Genomic DNA, 14,285 nt, shown 5'->3' with positions numbered 1-14,285 from the left:
AAGCATAGCATTATTTCCCTTATACATTAAAAGCAGAGAGAGGTGGGGGGGTGGACACTGCAAGAAAAACAAAAAACAAAGAACAAAAAAAACACCAAAAACCCCAACCAACCAAAAACAAAACAAAACAAAACAAACAAACAAAAAAAAAACCAAAAAAAAAAAACAAAAACCAAAACCAAAACAAAACAAAAAAAACAACAACAAAAAACCAAACCAACAAACAAAAAAAAAACCAAAAAAATCAAACCAAACAAACAAACAAACAAACAAACAAAAAGAAAAAATCTAAACCCAACTCTCTGACTGCATCACTGCTGGAAACCAAAACTGAATTTGAACAGGATCTCAGCAGAGGAAGCAACTAATCATAGAAATAGGTGATCTACTAGTCCGAGAACAGAACTGTGATTTGTACGAGCACATGCTGTAAAACTAGGGGAGGCATCCTGGGTCAGTGAATCCAATTCCCTGCTATCATAAGTAATCATGTCATATAATCCCATTCATCTCATTTGAGCTCCATCTTAAAACCCTTTTTATGAATTTGCAGAATAAATGCATTCAGAGCTAGTTGATATTCATTTGTTCCCATGCAACCTTGTCCTTTAGCAAAGATAACTCATCCTCCTCATGCCCCCCATTTATTTATAGAAAGCAATCATACTTTTTCTCGGCTATTATTTTGCTAGGCTAAATCCAGTTCTTTCAGTCCCCTCATGTAAAATAGCAGCTGGTCTGTGTACCTGTTCCAGTTCAAATACATTTTTTTTTAATACTCTCTACAATGTGCCAAATAGTTTTAACCCTTCCTATTACTAACCTTCAAAGTTTCATTACCTACTGGAAATACTTCACTTTATATATATTGAGATGTTTTCCTCCTATCGTTCTCTCTCTGTCTTTCTTTCCTTTCTCTTTCTCTCTCTCTGTCATAGCCAGAGCCCTCAAGTGTTTTGTGATTGACTCACGCATTCAAGTGTCCCTTCCCAGCTCTTGTTCTCCTAGCCTACAAGTCTTTTATTAAGTAACAATAAAAATATACCAATACCTAAAATATTTGTTTTACTTAATTTTATCATAACTCTTGTCTTAGAACAGTCAAAGAATTTTCAGATATTATTGCAGTACTCTAATGAGAATTTATCTCATATTTGTGTCATTGGTTAATTTTATTCTAATAAAATAAATTTCTAAATGAAAATGCTAATAATTGTCAGTACCAAAGATAATGTTAGAGGAATTCTAATAATAATATCTCTGGAGACAAATTACTCCTCTTTTCAGCTTTCTTCCCTTTAGTTGTTTAAGACTTACAAAACTAACTGTTTCAAGCCTTGTAAGCCTCTAAGTCTCTTCCTCGAGCTAAATTATTTCACCACATCACCAAGATATTCTCCTGAAGTTCAGGTGGAAAAGGTACACTATAATTTTCTTCAAGAAAACCAGTAATCTTGTAAATACAGCTATCAGGCTACTCTAGCATGACTCCACCCTTTATCTTTGGCTAATGCAGATTGTATTCCATCCCATTTTACACAGATATTCATATTCTTAAATATTTACCTCAAAATGAGTTTTGAATCCTTACTTACGACAAGGACCCTTCAGCCACACTAACAAAGATGATCATTCCTTCTTTTCTTTTCCTTCCTTTTCATATCTCTCTGATTAATGAAGGATGCTTCAGGAGTTACTGTTTCAAATCTTCCAGGTTTCCAGGGTGAAATTTATGCACTCTTAACACTTGCTGCATTCTCAGATGAAGAAACATCAGTTTTTAAATACATGCTCCTACTAGCCTTTCTGTCTGCCTTTGCATTTTTCAGTGTCATCTCCACTGAAAACTCAATAAGACAGTTCTCACCCTGACACTAAAACTAATTTAACTTACTTGGAATGAGTTATAAAAAATTCTCTCATCTGTTTCCCTACAATAGGGATAATGAAATTTATGTCACTCAGAGCAGATTCGTTTTGCTTATATTTATATGTTGTTTGAGAAATAAAAAAATCTTTACAGCACTATTGTATCTCCAGTAAATGACACTGAGATGCCATACCCTAAGGGTCCAAATGCTAAGCCTTTCGGATCTCTTGCAAATTCTTCTGGATGAAAAACGCTCACATTAGGCATTTTCTAGGAGCCCATCTAGATTAAATCATTACAGTCTGTTGTGCTATGATAATAAATTATTATACCATTACTATTGTTACAGGCTAATCCTACAGTGGCAAAAATTTTTACAGATTTATTACAATATCTTCGTAATTCATTAAAGCAAACAAGAAGCAGAAAATGCTGCATACACTGAAAATTATGATCAGAAATACAGGTAATGTTATGTGCAAAAAATCTCTGTAAAATACAGCTCAGTAACATAGGCTGGTATCTTAGATAAATTCATTTTAATCAGTACTAACCTGGCAAGTAAATACTGGAAAGGCCACATGAGAATGAGAAGATTAGTGCTAAAAATACATGAAAAAGAACATAGTGTAACTTCTTTAACAATATGGTAAATGGCAAGGTTCTGAGTGGAAAAAATAATATTTTATATGGAAAATATATGCTATAAGTCACAGAAGGGAGAAAAAGGAAAAACTAGACCAGTCGAAAGCAGTGGCCATCACCAAATGCTTTGGAAAGAGATCCTAAACATTAAAGAGATCATAAACTCTTAATTGTTCACCTTTGTAAACAAGTTTCTGAGCTTGTGCCTAACTCTTGAATGAGTAACAGCTGTCTTATTCACTCCCGTACAAGGGCATGTAGAACCATAAATTTTTATTTCTTTTTCATATCCAAGAATGTCCTGTTATCTGTATAAATAGCTGGTACTTGTTCTGACCATAAATTTTTGACTTTATGGATGTTCTGTGGCACTTAGTTCAGCAGGATAGTGCCTAACTATGGAGAATACAATCACTTTAGTATGTAGTTTCTTCCAGACCCTTGATCTAAGGAAAAAGGCACTTTAGAATATTCTATTTCTCCCTATCCATCTAATAGTTTTGTAATATAATATCAGCTACTTTTGGACATCTTCTTTCTGAGATAAATATATCTCCTTTCTGTAGTGTTTCCCCACAATACTAACAAATTTTGTTGGGAAAAATCCATGTTTCCTTTGGGGGAAAAAAAAATAAAAGCAATAAGACCAAACAAAAAACCCTCTTTTGCTGTTGACTACAATTTTGAAGAAATTGAGATATCTAGATTTTTATGGGACATCTCATACAAAGATCATCTTTCACTGCATCATCTTTAAGTGTTTTAGAGACAAAAGATGATTCACTGACACAGCTTGGAACAAAATTTCTGGGATTGGTCAGAATTTTTAACCAAATCGGACCAAAGGTTAAATGACTTGACCAAGTAAACTCAGTGAGTCAGCAGCAGAGGCAGAAGGAATAAGCCTCAGGAGTGAAATCTCATCTTTTTGAAGGCAATGTAATTTTCCCAACATTTTCTGCATAGCCAGGATTTCACTTCAGTTTCTGTAATATGATTCTGCCTCCTCTAATCACTAAAACACAACAGCTCTAAGTGGCTCTTCAGTTACCAAATTTTTAAACTCTTCAGTTACTAAACTTTTAAAGGCTGTTTTGTTGTTGGTGTTGGTGATAGTTTTTGCCCTCTCATGTACTCGATTTCACATGATTTCACAAAAGTGCTTATCAATCATTATTTCACTAATATAAGTTTAGGCAAGCAACACGATTTAAAATTTACTGACACTATAATCCCTTTAAATAGTTCCAGCATAGCATTAACTTATTATAGAGAATGAAAATGACATTACATTATGGAAATTGAATCAAGTAAACTATAAATAAAATTTCTGAAAAAAGACAGATCTTATTTCAGGCTATTTGCACCACAGAACATGGTGATGATGTACAATATTTGTGTACTTGATCTGGAAACACTTTATCAACTTTTGTTTACATGTATGGGACTCTTACTAATAACAATGATCACACTTTCTATCCAAAATCTTTGGAAACTGTGAAACAAAGAAAATGAAATAAAACTATTTTTGATCAGTCTGGAGAACCTCGAATGGCCCAGCAGATTTAAATCTTCCTTCTTTTAAGAGCGACAAAGCTATTCAGATATTTGCTTAAAATAATTTTTTTTTTTAAATCATTAATCTACTCAATAAGCTTATCACAAAAATTTGTAAACACCACATTGCTTTTGGTGTTTTTGCAGCAACACTCAAAAATTAGTGAAAGCTTAGCCTGGATATCTTCAATACTTTCTTGATAATCCTAATAATTTTCTGATAATAGAAACTCTCCAGAATTTTGCTCAAAATGCTTGAGAAATATTGAAATGGAAGAAGTGATTCTTTGATTTAATGCCTATATTTTTAACCAATTCAGATGGGCATATTTTCCAATGCAATTTTACCCGTGACATTCAATCTGGACAGGCACAGTTCTCACATTACTCAGATAATGTTATTGCTATTAATAATCTCAAAGAACCTCTGAGTTTGAAGGCATTGCATAGAGCCGCAGATGGCTGCATAAAGGTCATTATTTTAATAGCTATAACATTAAAAGTACTGGAAACTCCATACACATGGCTTTGTTCTGCTGTATGTTTACCTTCAGAAGCCAGAAATTAATGTGACAGGAAGAATACTTACAGGAAACATAACACTATATAAATGACACTCCAGTGCAAGCTAAGCTTATGGCAATATAAATATTGACGTTATTAATGCCATCTAAAGTATCCACCTAAAGTAATCAAGTATAAAATATACCTCCCTATCTTGTGTGCAATGTAGCAGTTTATGTCAGCAAGGCATTGCTTCTCTTGCAATGTTTTCTTTTAAACTGATTTACTGCAGTGAAGTCCATCAGGAAGGAAAAGGAGATTGAGGAGATGCACAACGGGAGTAACAGAGCACCAGGAAAAGAAAGAAGAACCAGATGCATGCAGAGTCCAATAACAAATTATCATAGCATCTTTCTAGAGATTTCTACAATATACGATTTTAACTGTTAGCTGCAATATATGTGCTTCTCTTATGTGAATGTGGTTTCCTGAAATGAGTGGAAATTTAGACATTTATAAGGGTTTAGCAAATAAGGCCTATGGATATATGACCTGGAGCATACACATAAGAGAACTTATGAATAGATGTGTGGACAAAAAGTCTGCAAGTGTTCAATAGATTCTTACTATTATTCAGTGCCATGTGTTCTTCTTAATTACTCACCCAAAGCTCCAATTGAAGACAACAACGTTGTAGTCAGTGCATTCTCTGTCAAAGGACAGAGCCTACAATAAAGCTCAATTCTAGTAAATCCTTTTTTGCTATTCCAAAAGACCAAACTCAGTTAATTAAATTATCTTAAGTAACAAGAAGGTTTCCTTATGTCAACTGCACCTACTCCGTTACTGCAGATATATTTTCAACACTACTATATCAGTACTTTATCAAAGCTAATTCCATATGTGCTTAGAAATGAGGCTTACATAATTTCTTGGAGACTGTCTAATAATGTTTGCTTTTAGAAAAATATCCTGACGTTCCGTTTATTTGAGACAAAGGCTAAAAGAGTAAAGATGGCATTCCATTCCAGCTAGTAGGATAAGTATCATGATTTTCAGTTTCTTAAATGATACTAAGCATCTCTCACTGGTTTTTTATCTAATTATCTGGAAAAAAACACATTAAAGAAAGTCAGTTTTTGAGGGTCTGTGAAGAATTCAAGCCTGAATGTTACAATATATATCTGAAAAATACAGATATATGTATTGGAACCTGGTTTTACAAACTTTCTTTAGATCATTTAAGTAATTTTTACGGTTTTGATAAAAAATGCTAACATGCAGTACTGAGCCTGAATTCTACTCAGAACTTCTATGTATTGGCTTACATTCCAGGTGCCCGTATAGTATTTTTTTGTCTCCCTTTGGGATGCATTTCTGTCTCAGTTCCCATGTTCCACTGGTGCACTGAGAAAGAAGAAAAAGAATACATCCCGTTCCAGGTGGCTTGTAGGACTTTACAGTAGAGTTAAAACTAACAATCAAATCACAAATAAAGTGTTTATATGTGGCCATTTGTTGGATGGATAGTCCTTCACATGAGAGAGGAAGCATACAGACCTCACAAGCATATTAAAAGTTTCAGCAACTACTCAATGATGTGCTTGAATGAAGTCTTAATTAGCCATAAGGGATATGGAAAGGGTAGTCATAAGAAGTTACCCCATTCCTTTGATGTTAGTGAGAACTACTTCTATTGATTTTGCTGAAGGCCAAACCATCACCTAAGTCTTTGACTTCAGGAACTTTAGTCACTTATATTAAAATACAGATTCTTAGCTATTTTGGTGCTATTAAGTCACAGAAGTACCTAAAAATGGACTACATTCAAACTAATCAATTACCTGTAACAATGGACTGCTATTAAATTTCAGAGGTTTATGCAGCTTGAAATAGTACTTAGGACACCAAATAAGTAATTCTGCATCACTTTAGATATCCTTTTCCACCAAATCAAAATGTTTTTTTGACATTTATTTAATTTGAAATTTATTTAAATATTTCTAAAATTTTCAGCTAATTCTGAACATCATATGGGAAGGAAAACTTATGACTGAGTTAAATTTAAGAGGAATGGATTTATCACTGATATCTTACATTCACTTCAATTTTTTGTTACCCTGGAAAGCTAATCAGATCAGATCATCTAGTAGACTGTTCACTCCTTGATTCAAGTCCTGAACCAGCATAACTAATCTAATGATAAGACAATGAAGACCAACTGAGGAGCAGACCTGCATGTTCAAATCACAGAGTATATATTCTAGCATCATCAGATATGCTAATTATCAAATCAATAACTGGATGCCATTCTTTAAGCCCACTGAATCTCACCCACTACAATATTGCAGCATTTTCACTTCAGGAAACACTTGGGAAAGAAAATTCAGAAACCGCAAAAATTATTCCAACATTCTTTGTTTGGGAAATTAGCTTAGGAAGTTTTACCACAGAAACAAACTGTGCAATTCAAGGAAACCAAGATGTCGGAGACATGCATAAAAGCTTTCCTTTGAAATAAATCTTAATTCCTCCCAAGTCTCTTGAAGGAAACTGGTTTTGTCAGACTGTATGTTACTACTGTTTCATTTAATAATTCATATCAACATTTACCAAGGGAGATTGGTCTTTGCTTTAATTCTCATTGCATGCCAGACAACCTGCTGCCTATTCTTATCACTTTCATTACTTATTGCTTTTGTTTTGTGGACTTTGCAGGCAATATGGCTACAATTTAAATATTTAAAAAAAAAAAATTTAAAAAGTCATCATGAGAACACTTGAGCTTCAGAAAGGGGTTTTACTTCAAACTGTCTCAGATTTATATTTTAGGTCATACTAGGTTTTGAAATTAAATCCTACTCACACAAAAACATGGAAATGTAACTGGTTGTGCTTCTTGAACCTTCCAATGGAGATAGTTGCAAGAAATTCTTATGTGTTTAAATATGTGCAGAGACCCTGCAAAATGGTTATCATGTTCAAAACCTATTGACTTTGACTAGGATTGAAAGTATACAGAATTCTGAAGAACTTGACCTCAGCTGTGGAAAGGGGACTGCTTCACAAATTTATTTTTCATTAAGCTAGAAACAGAAGAAGCCAATGTCATATGTAGCAAAAAACAGAGGCCTGCATTTCACAGGAAAAACATCTTGGTCACTTTTGGGAGACAGTGGGAAGGTAGGGAAGAAATCAAAAAAACTTTTATTGTTTTAGCATGAAAGGACAGCAGTACATTGCAAGAAAAGTGGGTAGAGCCCTTCCCAAATCTTCGTTCGCGAAGCCTAGCCATGATTACAGCAGTACAGCTGCATGATTTTTAAGCTTTGGGGGAAAAAACCCACAATCTTAGATATTGCTGAGTGAGTAATGTAGTTAAGTAATTGTTAATCAAGTAATGTGAAGTCAACTGTCTTCAGGAGCAATATGCACAGAGATACTCACCAGAAAATATTCCTGACTTACATTGCTACAATGGAGACCAAGGCCCTTAGAAGTCAGTCATGGCTGTCTGAAGATCTCTGTAAAAATTGATATATACAAAAGTTGCAACAGGCATAGTCTGTTTGCTACAGTATTCTTTAGATTTTCACTGTACTTTATGGACAGTCTTACAATGACCTTCCTGTCCTTAGTCCAAATTCAGTTTGTATATGGAAAAATCAGATATTTTTGAAGTTGCAGCTTCCTTAGGAATTATCTGATTATAGTAGCATTTTTAACGTTTGTACTTGGGCTGGAAGCAGACAATTGTTTTGCTGGATTTATTTTTATTGTTCTCCTGGGCCCCACATATTCAAGTAGCAAAATGGCCACACACTAAGCACACGTATGAGTTTCTCTAAAGGATGGCATGCTAATCATCAAAATAAATCAAGAAGCTTTGCTCAAACAGTTTGATAATTTTGCAGTTTATGGAATGCAATTTTTTTACAGTTTATATTAAAAAGTAGAGGATTATTTTTCATTTCCCTATTACTCAGTGTTTTTAATGAAAATCTAACACACTTTAAAAAATGGATTTTTGGACATGTCCTTTGGACTACATATACTACTTTTGATTCTGTTTTCAAAAATGTTGTGGACTTTTGCAATTGCTTTTTAAACTAATATGGATATAGGTAGCATGCACAAATTGGCAGATCACTGTAGTTACCCATTTGATTTGTTAATTTACTGGTGTCTCAGCACTGATTCATAAACCATCAGCACTCTCTACTTCAGGCATTTCACAAAGGTCTGCACATGCACTGTGCTTCTCATTATTTACAGTCTTAATTGCAGTGACACTGTCAATTGGTCTGATGCAAGGATGCTCATTTTCTTTATACTTTAATCTATGGATTTGAAACAAGGAGTAAGTCTCTTCATTTTCAGTTATACAGATGTAAAATAATTCCAGAATTTAGAAGAATAAACCTATATTTATATTGGAGAAAAATCTGTGGTCAAAGTGTGATGAGTCACACATTAGTTCTTTCTGTTTCAGGTTTTATAATTCCTTTTCCTTTATCAGTCGTGATACACCATGAGAAGACTTAAACAGTGAAAAATTATCAGAAATAATCTCCTCTACTTAAATACTGGTTCACATTATTTTATTTGCAGCATAGCAATTCATATAAGGGAAAGAATGCAGCTTCCCCATATGACTGTCAGCAATTATAGAGCACAGGTACTTATTTATATTAAGGAGAATCTTCCTACTGGAAATTGCCTGAAAAGCAGGCAATGCACTGAGCTCATGAATTCAACTTGTCTAATTACCTGGGAGAAAGGAAAGGGAGATTTGCTTCTTGTCAGATCAGCTCTAATCTCATTTTCCCACAGTCTAAAATGACAGCTTTGTACTGATATCTATTAGTGAACCTGTAGACTCCTTCCTAAAGTAGCTCTCTCTGATAGAAGATCTTAAAATAAGATAGAATCACAGGACCATGAAAGTGCAACACATTAATCTTGGTGGGAAGACCTAGGTTTCAACATAACTAGACTTTTAAGTATTAGAGGTTACAATGGTAGTTACAGAGACACAGAGAAAGAAAGTAAGGGTGAGAGATGCTGTATATTACATTTCTAGAAGAACAATCCCTTCAGAGTAACTTTTGCAACACTGCCATTTGCAGTTGGAATATGCAGGACAATTGACGTCATTTTGCTAATTACTTATCAAGATTGTGCATATGTATAAAGTCAGTGAAGCTATAAATATGATCAATGCACTTGTAAATAACAAGGTGTACAAACCACTGCCCTGAATTTCATGATCAGAAAGGAATTTAAAGCTTTGCAATTCTGATTGACCAGGTTTCATGTTGTGTATTAATAATTCTCTGCATGACATAAAGACATTTGATATTATCAAACACTTCAGAATTCTTTTGTCATGGTAGTTTTCACTAAAGTTTTACATATTGGTGGTAGGCTACTACAGTGATGAGTAGAGTAAGATCACACAGAACAGAACAGAATGTGGCTCATTATTATTCACATTGTTTTATATCTAGTTGTAAAACACTATATTAGTTTCTATAAAGGAAATTACTATCAAAACGGATACATTTATTCTTAGACATTAACTGTCTCTGGGGTACTACAGAAATTTGTAATGGAAAAAAGGCCGCTAAATCCTGAATTAAAAGACATCACCAGTTACCAGCTAGCAAAGCTCCACACACTTTGCTGCCCATTTCTGCTTGGAGTCAAGAGTGTGAAGTCTCACTTTAAATTCTGGAGGTAAATATTCCCCTGCAAAGCAGCAGTACTAAATTATCTCCAGTAACATTACAGTAATTTTCTCATGCTGTTCTTATCTTTCTTAGACAATACCATCATCAGACTATGCACAACTATAAGCATAGCTGAAATTTAAAAATGGCAAAATAATAGAGGACCTCTGTCGTTATTCTCCCTACTCCCGCAGTAAAGAGTTCCTGCAGCAAGAGAAATTATTTAATTCATTAAAACTGGTAGGTTTGAAATTTAATGCAAGCACCAAAAGCCTACAGTTGCATTCATAAAACCGTTACGTTTGTAGTTCTCTAGAAGAAGGAGGTGAGGGCTGGGCTGGTAAATTTTTAGAGCCATATTACAGGCCCACAGTGGTCACATGCACGTGAAAATCAAGCTTCATTAGATATAGTAATGGTGGAATGCACGAAAAATGTCATGGAAAACATGTCAGTCACAATGGGCATAGCAATTGCTATGAGACAGATATAAGAAACATAACTGCAGTATAAACAAATGTCTCAATAAATTACTTAACTGTGTTCACATATGACTCTGAAACTCCAAACTGCGTGGCAAATAACCAGAGCAGTACTGTAAACCTGACTTTAGGTAGTGGTATGACCAAGCATTTCCTTAAATCACCAGTTAAATCAAGAAAAGAAATATTTACTCTGTGTGAGAGATTTGAAGAGCAGGGTCCTCTATTGATTCTGAGGTAGCCAGGGCACAAACAGCAGTGTCGGCTCCCAGACTGCAATCCTTTCCCCTTATTGCTAAAGAAAGGAAGGCTGGCCTAGAGTCATGATTCAACAAGGAGCTCAACAGAGAAGTTTTCTGTTTTATGTTGTGGATATTCAGCTGTTGTAAACTGGTCAAGCCCTGATTTATGCAAGTGCTACACATTTAATATCAAGCAGCCTTCCGAATCTGCTTATGAGTCAGAATTCCTTGACTGAATGCTGTTATTAACTCTTCTTCCTATCTTCTGATTATTTTTATGTCAGGAAAAACAGTGCAGAGTTTGTTTCTGATAATGTGCTTTTAACAATGACTTGTACAGTGTGACTTAGGCTTACTTCTGCTTTGTAAAAACAGAGGAAGAAGAGCATGTGGAGGTAAAAGAGCAGTTCATCCTCCTTACCTAACAAACCTTTTCACTTCTGACCAGGATTGGAAAAATAAGGCTCTGTTAATAGTGGTAGGTTTACCTGAGTCCACATATCATTTCACATAGATCACGGAAAACTATGTCTGGATTTAAAATAGTAACAAAAAGACTTTGCATTCAGTAGGACAAACCCTGTGTCCTTCTGTCCCCTCGTAAGCTTTATAAACACTGCACTTTTTTTGTTAATTTTTTTAGACTGTTAGGAAAGATGGATCAGAAGCCATAACATTGTTCCTGTTCTCAGAAATGAAATGCTGACTAGCAAGAAATAATTCAAGGTATTTTAATTTTCACTTGTACTTCATTTTTCTGAATTGTCTAATAAAATAACTGCAAATGTGACAAAATTTGAGTTTTCTCCAATTCCCTAAAAACAATTACTTCAAAAACATGTTTAGCTAAATTTTAGTGGTCATTAAAAAGAAAGACAGACACCACTGAGTGAAGCATTGCACACAAGTTCCCTGGAACAGTTCTGCCAATGCAGTTCAGTCCCACACCTGTCCTGGAACTATTCATACAGCTAATCTATGCGGTAGTTATTCCCGTGTGGGCAACTATCCATGAGAGGCTTGACTGAGACCAGCCAAATTCATCTGCCTTGTGTTTTATTACTCACAGGAAGCTTGATCTGAAAGAATTAAGGGCTAACATGTTAACTCATACAGTGCCATTTTTACACTGAGCATTTTCTCCTCTTTTATAGTTCACAGTAACTGAATTCTAGTCAGATTCTTTTTACTAGACTTTCTGAAAGATTACAAGAAAGCAAACAGCTAGAATTACATATTGTTCCAAGTATTATTGCTACCAGAACACTCATGGAGAAGGCTGATATTTTTTTAAAAATTGCACACCCTCACTTACAAAGCAAGGACATCTATCTTTAGTATAACCTTCACCATAAATTATCTCCTTCCTTTATATTAAGTGATCAGACTTGGTGCTGCTGATGATTGTGGGCATTTGGTGTGCCTGGGGGAAGAGAAATGCCAACCCTCCCATATGTACATGTGCAAGGAGTTTCTGCAGCCATTGCCAGTTTAGTCCTCAGTGTGTACCACTTCTTGTTCCCTCTCTCTTTTCAGAATCCAGTGCTGAATTCTGCCTTGCCTTCAGCTCCAAGAGGCAAAAGCATACTTGCAGACCATAACATAGAGTTTGATCAATGTTAGACCTAGTCAGTGATTTAATCAACAGGACAGCATGAATGCGCTGATGACGCAAAAGAAACATCACAATTCTGTATGTTACAGTGCACAATGAACGTTTCCTTCAGCATTTTTCTTATAAGCAACAATAATAAAGACCCACTTCAGTGTCATTTGCTCCCACAGCATTGTCCCCATTGTTCCTCTAACTCAGTCGTTTTTTTGTCACATAAGGGTTCTGTATCTCTCTCAGATGAGAGGTCTAAAAAAAAAAAAAGCTGCTAGGACCTATATTATATTTTAAATAACAAATAATATTAATTATTTTCCTTTGATATATCCATGTAAAGCAGACATTCTGTGTATAAATCTACTTCTGAGAGGAAAATTTGAGACTAGTTTCTCACTAATTGTTTTATCCATCCCATGGTCAACATGCACAGTTACTAAGGTCACAAAAATGAGAACATGGACTAATATTGAGGGAATAGGCTGAAGAGCAACAACCCAGACTCACAAAACCCGTAAGGCTTCTGTTCTAGAAGTAATACACTCTAAGACAGCATTAGCTCTTTGTGATAATTCCAATGTGCCATGCACACCAGAGAAACAACTGGGGGAATGTCACAAATCCTTTCCTCTTGCCTCAGCTTCTCCCCTAGATGGTGCATTGTCCTACCTCTCCCTCTCATGTCAGCCGTCTTCTTCTCAGATGAATAACAGCTTAGGTTAAAACTGTGATCATTAGGAAGCTCCAATTTCCTGTTCTGTTGCACCGAGAGTTGTTTATCTCTGCACTTCATTTAATCTGAACAATTTCGATTACTCACTTTCATCCTGTTTCCCCACAGTTATTTTCTAGTCACTTTCCCTTTCCTGCTTTTGTCATCCCTTTGCACAATACTGCAATGCTTGACCTTCAAAAATGATATGAGAAATATTTAAATGAAAATAAAAGCTTCCATGAGCATTATTATTTCAGTTTTGATAGTATCTTTAGGATACTTGTGTCCTCAATGCACCTGACATGACAGACATAAGAGGATGAACTCCAGCTTAAAAGAGAGATCCTTCTTAGCTGAAGAGCTAACTAAAAATTCTGAATTGGCCTATGCTGCTGCATGTATTTGAAAAATAAAGAGACAGTGAGAGAGAGAGAAACAGGAAAGAAGAATATAAATGTATGTCAATAAAAGGCAACGGGAGTGTAAGTTTCATAGCAAGGTTCCAGATCTTTGCGTTATTTCTTCTTGTAATAAGCAGGAGATGATCTTTTAGTGTAGCCCTGAAAGAGTTAAAAAGAATGCCTTTTGACAAACATGACTATCGATCAACAAAAACAATCTACAACGCTATATTTAAACACCCCTTCCCAAGACTGCCAAATATTTCTTCACAAGACCTAAGCAACCCGTGAACTGACACTGATGTTATCTGAAATTTAAAGGTGTTTATTCTCTTATTGCTTAAAAAGGATCATCTTTCTGCAGCTGTTTGGCTAGACTGCAGGATGACTTCTCTCGGTCAGCACATGCATAACCAGACAATCATTCAGCAGCTTGTAAAATATGATTGCATATGAGATATTGATGGCCTAAAGGAAGTTCTGAATATCAGAGGTTTATAATTAGAATACCTATGCATTTGATCCAAT

The 14,285-nt window shown here is 35.1% G+C and overlaps 1 protein-coding gene across 5 annotated transcripts in view; it reads right to left on the bottom strand.

Annotated features, from left to right (window-relative positions):
* The window catches only part of FLRT2 (fibronectin leucine rich transmembrane protein 2), a 61,743-nt gene that overhangs the window by 34,254 nt on the left and 13,204 nt on the right, over positions 1-14,285 (bottom strand). The window contains exon 1 of one of the 5 annotated variants that reach the window (XM_027673056.1): positions 5,905-5,926. The exons of the other annotated variants lie outside the window; for them this stretch is intronic. The gene's annotated coding sequence lies outside the window, so the exon portion shown is untranslated. Of the gene's footprint in view, positions 1-5,904; positions 5,927-14,285 lie in introns of those variants that run through there. 5 annotated transcript variants of the gene reach the window in all.

The sequence above is a fragment of the Neopelma chrysocephalum genome, unplaced genomic scaffold (genome assembly GCF_003984885.1).
Source record: "Neopelma chrysocephalum unplaced genomic scaffold, ASM398488v2 Primary Assembly neopelma1_24, whole genome shotgun sequence".
In the NCBI taxonomy this organism is placed as follows: domain Eukaryota; kingdom Metazoa; phylum Chordata; class Aves; order Passeriformes; family Pipridae; genus Neopelma; species Neopelma chrysocephalum.
The sequence above is the reverse complement of the archived record's forward strand: the minus strand, read 5'-3'. Positions and strand labels throughout refer to the sequence as shown.